This window comes from Eleutherodactylus coqui, chromosome 3 (assembly GCF_035609145.1).
Source record: "Eleutherodactylus coqui strain aEleCoq1 chromosome 3, aEleCoq1.hap1, whole genome shotgun sequence".
NCBI classification, from domain to species: Eukaryota; Metazoa; Chordata; class Amphibia; order Anura; family Eleutherodactylidae; genus Eleutherodactylus; species Eleutherodactylus coqui.
This window is the reverse complement of record NC_089839.1, coordinates 266691148-266701140: the sequence shown is the minus strand read 5'-3', so window position 1 is coordinate 266701140 and position 9993 is coordinate 266691148. Positions and strand designations below refer to the sequence as shown.

General features: G+C 42.9%; 1 long non-coding RNA gene across 1 annotated transcript; it reads right to left on the bottom strand.

The window, feature by feature from the left end:
- Positions 1-1664: 1664 nt before the first annotated feature.
- On the bottom strand, positions 1665-9639 carry LOC136621707 (uncharacterized). Its single transcript, XR_010791260.1, has 2 exons — positions 5706-9639; positions 1665-2848 (listed from the first exon to the last, which is right to left on the bottom strand). It is a non-coding gene; the product is annotated as an uncharacterized lncRNA (long non-coding RNA).
- Positions 9640-9993: the final 354 nt, after the last annotated feature.

Here is a 9993-nt window from a genome sequence, read left to right as displayed (position 1 = left end):
TACAGTTCTGAACAGCAGTGGTCAGGAAAGATGTTGCAACATGGCCATTGTCAGTGCCCAAACTAAACTTGGATTAATCTTTGAAGACAACCCAGTTCCATTCCGTAGCAGTCCAGTTTCGTCATTCACGACACCACTGCAAATGGAGGAGGCGATGGATGGCTGTCAAAGGCCATACATGTAATGGGCGCTGTGAGACCATATGTCCTTCAGCCAAGTGCCTGATAATGGTTCCAACAGACACCGGGGCCTGTAACGATGGTGCCACCTGGGTCTGGATGGCGGACAATAAAACAATTGAACCTGCTCATGCTATTCTGCTGATCAGAGGTTCCTCTCTACTGGTGGTCTGTCAAGAGTGTCCTTGTTACGTTTGTCCTGGACTGCCAACAAGAACCTGGTACGAGAGCAGCCAGAACAGACATGGAAACTAGCTTATACAGGTGGCTAGACGCAGAACAGACAAATGAAGTGAGGTAAAGGACAGAGCAGTCACTCCGAACACAGATAGGGAGACTGACCCTAGGCGGCAGGGAGGATGGCAGGGCCCTACCTATAAGCGGGGTGATCGCCTCATTGGTACCATTTTAACAACAGTTTGCAAATTCCGTGACTGTATGCACAAAACTATTTCCCCTATATACAAGAATATAGTGATGTTACATGGTATAGATAATACACAGTGGCGTTATAGCGCAATAATTTTACTATGTTGTCATAGTATGGTTATAATGCCAAAAATTACTTGCAGTGCAAGTATAATGCCTATAATGTTGTCACCGTACAGGAATACGCACAAAATTACAGCAAAACACAGGGAAAATGTCCACAGTGATGTCAGAGTACATGGACAACACACGAAGTGATGTCACCGAAGAGGAATAATACATACAATGTTATATGAACATTGAAATAATTCACACAAACATGTCATCATGTACATAGTGGCATCACAGCGAAGAAAAAGAAATAATGATGTCATACTACAGTCATAGGCACATAGTGATGTCATAGTACAGATATAATATACACAATCCATCTTAGTATTGGAATAACGTTTTTAAAGGCAATAAATATTTATTGCTTTTTATCCTATGTTCTGTACTGGATGAATCTTGTTACTGTCATAATGCACAGAATGATGTCACAGTATAATGATAATGCTCTAAACAGTGTTGCAAAAGTGGGATAATACAAACAATGATGCCACACTACATAGATAATACTCATAATGATGTCACAGTATAGAAATAATGGTCATAATGATGTTACTGTATATGGATAATGCTCCCAATGGTAATTATATATACAATAAAATATTACCTCTATTTCCATATATCTGTATTTATGTCAGTGGGAGGGGTATGGCCATTGACATTCCCCACTAACATCAATACAGATGCATTGAAATAAAGGTAATATAATATGGTATACACACACACACACACACACACATATATATATATATATATATATATATATATATATATATATATATATATATATATATATATATATATACGGTATCTGTACATTATCCTCTCTGTATTGACGAGGAACCTTCCTTTGCGGAACCACGCCTTACTCAATTTGGAATGTTTACAGCCCTCCATATTAATTCTGAATTGATAATGCGCATAAGAAGTTCCCACACTGACACGATGTTCAGCATAGCTTCCTCAATTCTACTTTAATGATCGGCGTGTAGCCTATTTTAAGAGTTTAACAAATCCGCCCATCTGGGCAGGTCAAAAATTACATGCATACAACGTATTGTTTAATTATTGGATAAGCATCTTGCAATTCTTCCATCCTCCGGTCATCTGTGATTGGCCATCAGGTGGTGGATGAAATGAGTGGGTTGTCTTGGAGCCACGTGGGGTTCCTTCGATATGATTGGATGTTACATCATGAACTATAAATTGCACAAACCTCCCATGTTATTTGCATACGTTTCCAGTAAAGTCGCTGGGGAAATTTCTGCGGTTGTCCATGTCTGATTCCTAGTTCCGTATTAGTGCATGCAGCTGGACAGTCACATATATTTATACATGTTGGTTACGGGCTAAATTGCTAAATTCAATCTTTGTCAGCAGAGTTTTATAAAACAGATATTTCATATAAGCGGAAGTACCTATTGCATAACTTGTAGCAAGACATTATATTTGTATACAGAATGTTCAATTGACAACTGTCTACTGCCAAAGCCCACCGATCCATAATATAGGAATCCTGGACTTCCACCACAGACCCCCCTTGAAACTATCTGTTTCACTAAACTCGCCCTGCTCCGTCCCACCCCAATCCCCCACCGCTGACCCTAGACTCGCATTGCGTTGTAGACGACTAGGCCTACTACTGCCATGGGGGTATAGGATGGTTCGACATCATCACATTCTGGATCCATGATGACGACGGTTGCGCTGACAGTGGGCTTTTTGTTGGACATCGTAGTGGGACAGGTGGACCAGGCAGTCATCCGGGTCGGAATACACTGTATGCAACGACAAACAGAAATTAGAATGATTCCTATAAAGGTGACAAATATAATCAGGTTAGGAGAGGTGCGACTTTTACTATCTCAGGTAAACACTGCATAACTTGTATAGAACCCCGCCTTCTTGACGTTACCTCGATTCATCAACAAGAGTGCAAAATCAGGACTATCTAATTACTGATCAATATGACTGAACCCCTGTCTCATTAGTAAGTGCATTATCATATATATTAGTCTGGAAGGAAAGAGCTACAAGCTGATTATTCCCACTTCCCTTTTCCAGAGGCGGCAAGGTAACAGGACCAGGGGCGTTGTAACACCGGCATGTTGTGTGGACATAAGCAGAGTGCACTGCAGATAAAATAAAGCAAAGTCTTAGCAAAACCCTATCACAGTGTTCTAAATACACAATGTTCCAAAACTTATTTTTCTATATTTTTCCCTTCTCCTGTTAGGTACCTAACTGAGGAAAACAGACTAAGGTTGCTCTTTTTAGTTAGTGCGGTCAGCTTCTTAATGGCAACTGCGTTTTTACCTGTGGGTCACGTTTTGTCTGGAATGTAGGTACATGTCTCCCCTATCATCTTACAGACACTCCCTTTTTTGGCTAAAATCGTACCTAGTGCCATTCTATTTTGAAAAGTCATAGTCGAGGTAGGTTCTATTGGTCGACTAGTCCCTATAAGGCGTCTCTAGTATAATTTATAAACCGCTGTTAATTATAATAAACATAATTAATCCAGTCAACATTTATTTACCCTAATGATCGGGAAAATGGACTCGAATCTAGTTTTAACTTGGTCTCTAATTTTTAAAACTTGTCAGGTACCCCCCTTGGCTATCCCATGATGTCAATGTATACGTGTAGATCAAAACTATCACCAGGAGCCTCTCTTCTCGCTCTAGCATAATGTTACAATACTAATAGCGTGCACAGGTACGCACGGCGTGGGACTCCTTAATCTTCACCCACACCAATGTCCCTCCTGGAGATAGTCCTAATGGTGAACACGTCCAGTTCCCCTCACCCTTGCGTCAGGGTTTTCCCACTGCCCGTAAGTCCCTACTCCTAAAAGGGGAGGGATCCCTACCTCACCTCAGAAGGAGGCCATGGATTCCCTGGGCTTGTTTCCGGGCATCCATACCCTCTATCTGTACGAGTTAACACCCCATAGGGTGTGCCCTCGCCGGAACCTAAGGTCTTCTGCACTTTCCCTAGGCAAATGGGAAGTCCACTGACAGTCCATCTTATGAGACTGAGGTAGGTGCAGTACTGGTACATTTCTCCATTCTTCTGGTAACGTACCTGGTTGGCATTATCGGAACTGGCTCTTCATCTTTTTCAAACAAGGGAAACATTGGTCACATTAAAGGGAGAATACACGTACAGGAAATTACATACCCCACCTCTTTCTGCGAAAATCATATCCACGGTCACTCTATTTTGGAACGCCATGGATGCAGTGGGCCCTAACTGGTTAGCTAACCCTTGCAACGCATCTCTGGTGTAGTTTACAAACCTCTGCTGACTGTAAGAGATATAATTCATCCAATCTACATTATTATTAACAGTGACAAAGCAAATGAGGAATCAAAACCTGCTTTAACCTGATCTCTAGAATTAAATTAATCTCGCTCCCCCCTTGGCACTCCTATTACATCTATGTGTACACGTGGATCAAAGTTACCACCTGGAGCGTCAACGTCTCTCTTACCACGATGCAGTGTTAGATTCTCACCCTCAGTGTAGGCTTCATATTGCACATTTTATTGTATTAATTTGTTCTGAAACAGGGAGCTAGTGTACAGTAGTCAAAGGTGTGTGTTAGAGGAATTGTACCACATTATAGCATGTAAAGGATATGCAGGACCATTAGTTTTTTCAGTGCGGAGTGTGGATCCAAGTGGGCTTTCCTTCGAGCTTGACTGCAGTTGGGGTGGTGAACAACATCTGGTAGGGACATTCAAACAGGGTTTCTCTCTTAAACTTTTCCACATAGACCCTGTCACCTGGTGTTAGATTGTGACACTCATCTGTAGGACCTGGGGAAAAGCAGAGACTGCAGAATGCATTACTAACAATTCCTTGGAGAGGCCTATGACAAAATTAACAAGAAAATCATTCCCCAAATTCAGCTACTGTGGCATGTATCCTCCTAAGAAAAAGAAAAACTAATGAAAGACACTCAATTCAAAATTTACCCATTTTCTCTATTGCCTTTCGTATCTACTTTCCCACTACTCCGTGGATGGTAGGGTGTGTGAAAAGCCTGAAATATACCCAAAACAGACATGATGTGTTGCATTATTTCACCTGTGAAGTGTGTACCTTTGTTCGACTCAATCACTTCTGGTACCCCATATCTGCAGATTACCTCATTCATGTATTTCTGTGTGGTTATCTGCTCATTTACCTTAGTATCCGGGTGGGCCTCCAACCTGAAAAAGACTCGAGCAACAACAAGCACATGTTCATACTCCCCAACAGGTGTGAGCTGAATGTGGTCAAATTGGCAATCTCTGAAATGGGTAGAGTGGTCAAGGCAAGTGTTATATGGCCACCTTACTTCTGTCCGGACTCGCACATGGCAAAGATCATGCTAACTGGACAAATGATGCAGCAGCTACAGAGAACCCAGGTGTCACCCATTCTTGTTCAGTGTCGCCGTCCTCGCTGCTTTTGATTCTGGGTACCAGTTGGGCCATCATGGGGGAACAGGGACCTCTGTAGGCAAGTTCTGTTGACTGTTCGCCATACGCCGTCCTGTGCTGTCGCTCCCGTATTTTAGCCCATCTGCTTTCTTTCCTCGTTGACTTGTAACTGTAAAGTCCTTGACATATCAAAGTCCAAAGTTTTTATCAAAGTCCAAAGTCTTATCAAAGTTCAAAGGTTTTATCAAAGTCCAAAGTCTTATCACTGACTCATGCTGTCAGTATCTATTCTTCTTTCTTCCACGGCTTGAGGGCCGCTGCCTTTGCTGTGTTGTCGGTGAGGGAGTCATCTCTCGCTTCTCCGTTCTAGAAATCGGTGTGAATTCTCCATTGCCAGGTAGTAGTAGTAGGGTTTCAATGAGACTCTGCACCGCTGCACCATTCTTAATTGGCTGTCCTACTGAGATAACAAGCTGTCTGGCCTTCCATATTGGGCCATAATCATGAGCTATGCCAAATGCATTCCAGGAGTCAGTGTAAAAAGCTGCCGACTTACCTTCTACCACTCCACACGCCTCAGTGAGGGCCTCCGGTTCCGCTTCTTGCCCTGAGACATGCGGAGGCAGAGCTTCTGCGTTTAGGACATCTTGTTGTGTCACCTCTGCATATCTGGTTCGGAATCATCAATCCTCACCCTGATACCATCTACAAAAGAAAACTCAAAATATGCATCATTAACAGTGTGTACATCACTACAATAATGCTATTTAAAAAATAGCTGATCCGCCATACTCAAATCACCTATGCCTCCCCTCCCCCCAGGAATACCTGATTAAAAGAAGAGTAGCCGGATCCAAGGTATTACAACATTGGGAAGCTCAGAGCAATATTGGGGGAGGCATGGAAAGAGCACATTGTAGCCGGATCTAATAGGCCAGAGCTAAGTGCTTGGGTTGCACTTGCATGAGTATGTTCTGGGTGTCATTTGGCGTGTGGACCACTAGGGGGTAGTCCAATACCAACTTAGAAGATTTGTCAACCATTGCCTGTACTGCTGCCATCGCAAAAGCAGATGAGGGAGCTCCTCAAGTCACTGGATCCACCCTCATGGCTGTGGTTGTCCTCCGTGCTTTTGTGTCAATACTGTCGTATAGGTGGCAGTATGAAACAAGGTCCAGAAAGGTGCGGAATTTGGCAACGGGTGTAAGTACAGGTATGGCCTGCAGAACTTGGTTAGTCCTTGGAGGCCTCCAGGCCTTACAGCCTTCTGCAAGAGAATTTAACAGTGAAATTGTGGCCGGTTGGCAGTTTTTTTTTTTTTTTTTTTTCCAAAGTATCAGCACACAGCACCTAACATGTGTGGCTGACCCTTCACCCTTTTTTTTTTTTTTTTTTTTTTTTTTTTTTTATCTAGGGGGATACTGCTTGACCCAGGGGTGTGTATCTGGGTCTCGTATATATTATCATGGTCGATACATTCAATTTCCCTATGCCTGTCTTGCAGGTGTCCCATAATTTGTCAGGAACCGTGGAAAGCTGAGTTTGGGACAGGAGAAAACAAACAAAACTTTTTCTTCTGGCTATCTATGATTCTTACCCCCTCCTTGGATAAGAGACGTGTTCTTGCATCATCAAGCTCCACCCCTCTGAGTGTGGCTAATCACTTACTTCCTTATTCCCTCATTCAATGTTTGGCAGTCCTTGGGTACCCATCACAACTCAATAAAGATAAAGTCTTATGCACCACACAATTTATATCTTACAAATTACGGGTCAATCTGCCCCGTTCCTCCTGTGGATACCTGGCCTTATCGTTACCTGCTTGTTTCCTATTCCTTGGCTTCTCTACCGTCTCTCTTTCTCCCTGTAGTTTATTTATTCTATATTGTCTGTGAATATACGTTACTTGTGCTGGGACTACCGGGCAAGTAACTTCCTCTTTTTAGGTCTCTTACTCATGTGACAGCCCAGCGACAGGATTATAAGGGAGATAACGGGAGTACGTGGCTAATTTTTATCTTCTACAACAGTAGACAGTTGTTGTCCCAGACTTCCGGCGACCGGGCAGATGCAGTATTAGATGCAGGACATCTCCATCTGATTGGTAATGTACTGCAATTCTCTCTATTCACTAAGCTGGTGTCTTTGTATATTAATACAGACGCCATTGCAGCCCACCTTCACTTCCTCTTTTCTGACACTTAGAGAAATTCTAACGTCTAATGCATAAATCACATATATTATGTTGTAACTTCTGTCACAGCGGTGGTTACAATTGAATTGGGGACTAAACACCTATTGGGGACTTGGCAAACATAGACGTATTTTCTTGTGGGCACGGTGTATTGGGATTTGGTGGGCTACGCAGTCTGTATTCTTAAAAGCCCCCTCAGGATGTGCGTGGCATACAACTTTTTACATTTGTATGACGGATGTATTTGTCTGAAGGATTAGGTTACATAACAAGCCATCCGCAGTAGTTTTAACATCCAACAGTAGTTATTTATTACAGCACAGGAATTGCTCCGCTTCTATTAAGAGTTCCACTTCCTCTTTTTAAATGTAGTTAGCAGCTCTTTTTTTCCTTTCTCCAAACACACTTACGGGCACAAGCCTATGCTTCTATGCTATTATTAACGTTTAACAATTCGAAAGCAATATAGTTTAGTAGTCTGTCTTTTACTAGAAGGGATCCAATAATGCAACCTAACCTATAAAGTCCAAACCCACAGCGCGCCGCTGTGTACGGTGCATTATCTTGGCTATAACCCAGCCAATGCATTCTCATTGCTAACAATCCCTTCCTACAGTTACTGATACTAATTCTATATGACCAACAAACAAACTATTCCTATATAACAACTCAGGATTAGCTCTACACAACAGACAAGCACACTAACTTTATATAGGTAGGACACACAGAAAGATTGCTTGATTAATCAATGATAACTTGACTCTCCACCCCTTCCACACTTTCCTGGAGGGTGTAAGAATTAACCTTGGTACATTGTTTGCTGCCTTTCAATTTCAATCATGGCTGCCAGATCTATGATTACAGAAGTCTCCTCAGACGCCGGACACAGTATGCCCCGCCCTAGAGTCTCTAGCATTTCTGTCGCTACACAGTTTATCAATCTACCCTCAGACGGAGGGATCTACTCGTGGACATTTAAACAATAAACAAATATTTGTGGACACACACAAATAGACAGACAATTAGACGGAGCACCAGTACGGCTGGCTTAGTCTAAACTGCCCCTCGGGATACTGTCTGGTAGCCCCCCTGTCCTAGATCTTTTACCAGACTTTACCGGAGCAGAGGTGCCTGTCCAGACGTTTGACCGTTTCCTGACTCTAAGGTTTTAGACACCAAACCTGAACCGAGCAAGACCTCCTAGTCAAACTACCCTGTCAGGTCCCCCTGACTCTAAGGTTTTAGACACCAAACCTGAACCGAGCAAGGGGCCCCTGCGGGGACTTCCTCTCCCTTAAAGCAATTCACTGACCTTGCCAACCGACCAGTACTCTCAAAACGACAGGCATGTAAACATTCCTTTATATCTTATGACAGGTTCTTATCGAGTGATCGAGACTTAAAGAAGTACCTGTCGTCGTGCGGATCCAAATAATTCGGCCTGGCACGGCACATAGGCGAGCCTGAACTTAGCCACACAGGTATAGATAATTAATTTATCTCACCGTGTTCTGATGATATTTTGGGCCCACCAAGTCCAAGGTCGCATATGTCCGTGTCTTCTGTCCGAATTCTATGGAACCTATCGATCACTCCCCGTACGGGCCACCAACTGACGAGGAACCTTCCTTTGCGGAACCACGCCTTACTCAATTTGGAATGTTTACAGCCCTCCATATTAATTCTGAATTGATAATGCGCATAAGAAGTTCCCACACTGACACGATGTTCAGCATAGCTTCCTCAATTCTACTTTAATGATCGGCGTGTAGCCTATTTTAAGAGTTTAACAAATCCGCCCATCTGGGCAGGTCAAAAATTACATGCATACAACGTATTGTTTAATTATTGGATAAGCATCTTGCAATTCTTCCATCCTCCGGTCATCTGTGATTGGCCATCAGGTGGTGGATGAAATGAGTGGGTTGTCTTGGAGCCACGTGGGGTTCCTTCGATATGATTGGATGTTACATCATGAACTATAAATTGCACAAACCTCCCATGTTATTTGCATACGTTTCCAGTAAAGTCGCTGGGGAAATTTCTGCGGTTGTCCATGTCTGATTCCTAGTTCCGTATTAGTGCATGCAGCTGGACAGTCACATATATTTATACATGTTGGTTACGGGCTAAATTGCTAAATTCAATCTTTGTCAGCAGAGTTTTATAAAACAGATATTTCATATAAGCGGAAGTACCTATTGCATAACTTGTAGCAAGACATTATATTTGTATACAGAATGTTCAATTGACAACTGTCTACTGCCAAAGCCCACCGATCCATAATATAGGAATCCTGGACTTCCACCACAGTATGTGCTTGACAAAGGAGGCTCCCTGTCTTCCTGTCTTATTTGTACTTTAACCCTTTGCAATCCACTTTTGGATTCAGGGTTTCCTAGGGGGCTTTCTCTTTGTGTCATTATACCATCTGCTGGCTAGAGCCAGTACTCCAGTATGTGACATGCCGGAGAGGTCCCGACAACAGAGCCGCCAGTTATATACAGTAAGAATACCCATCCGGACGTCTTCCGACATCTGAGCTGCACAGCCTTCAATCAGAATGTCGGAAGACGTCAGGCAGTGGATTGGAAAGGGTTAAATAAATGGTTTCACCTAACCTCTGTGGTCCTGGATCTTAAGACGCACA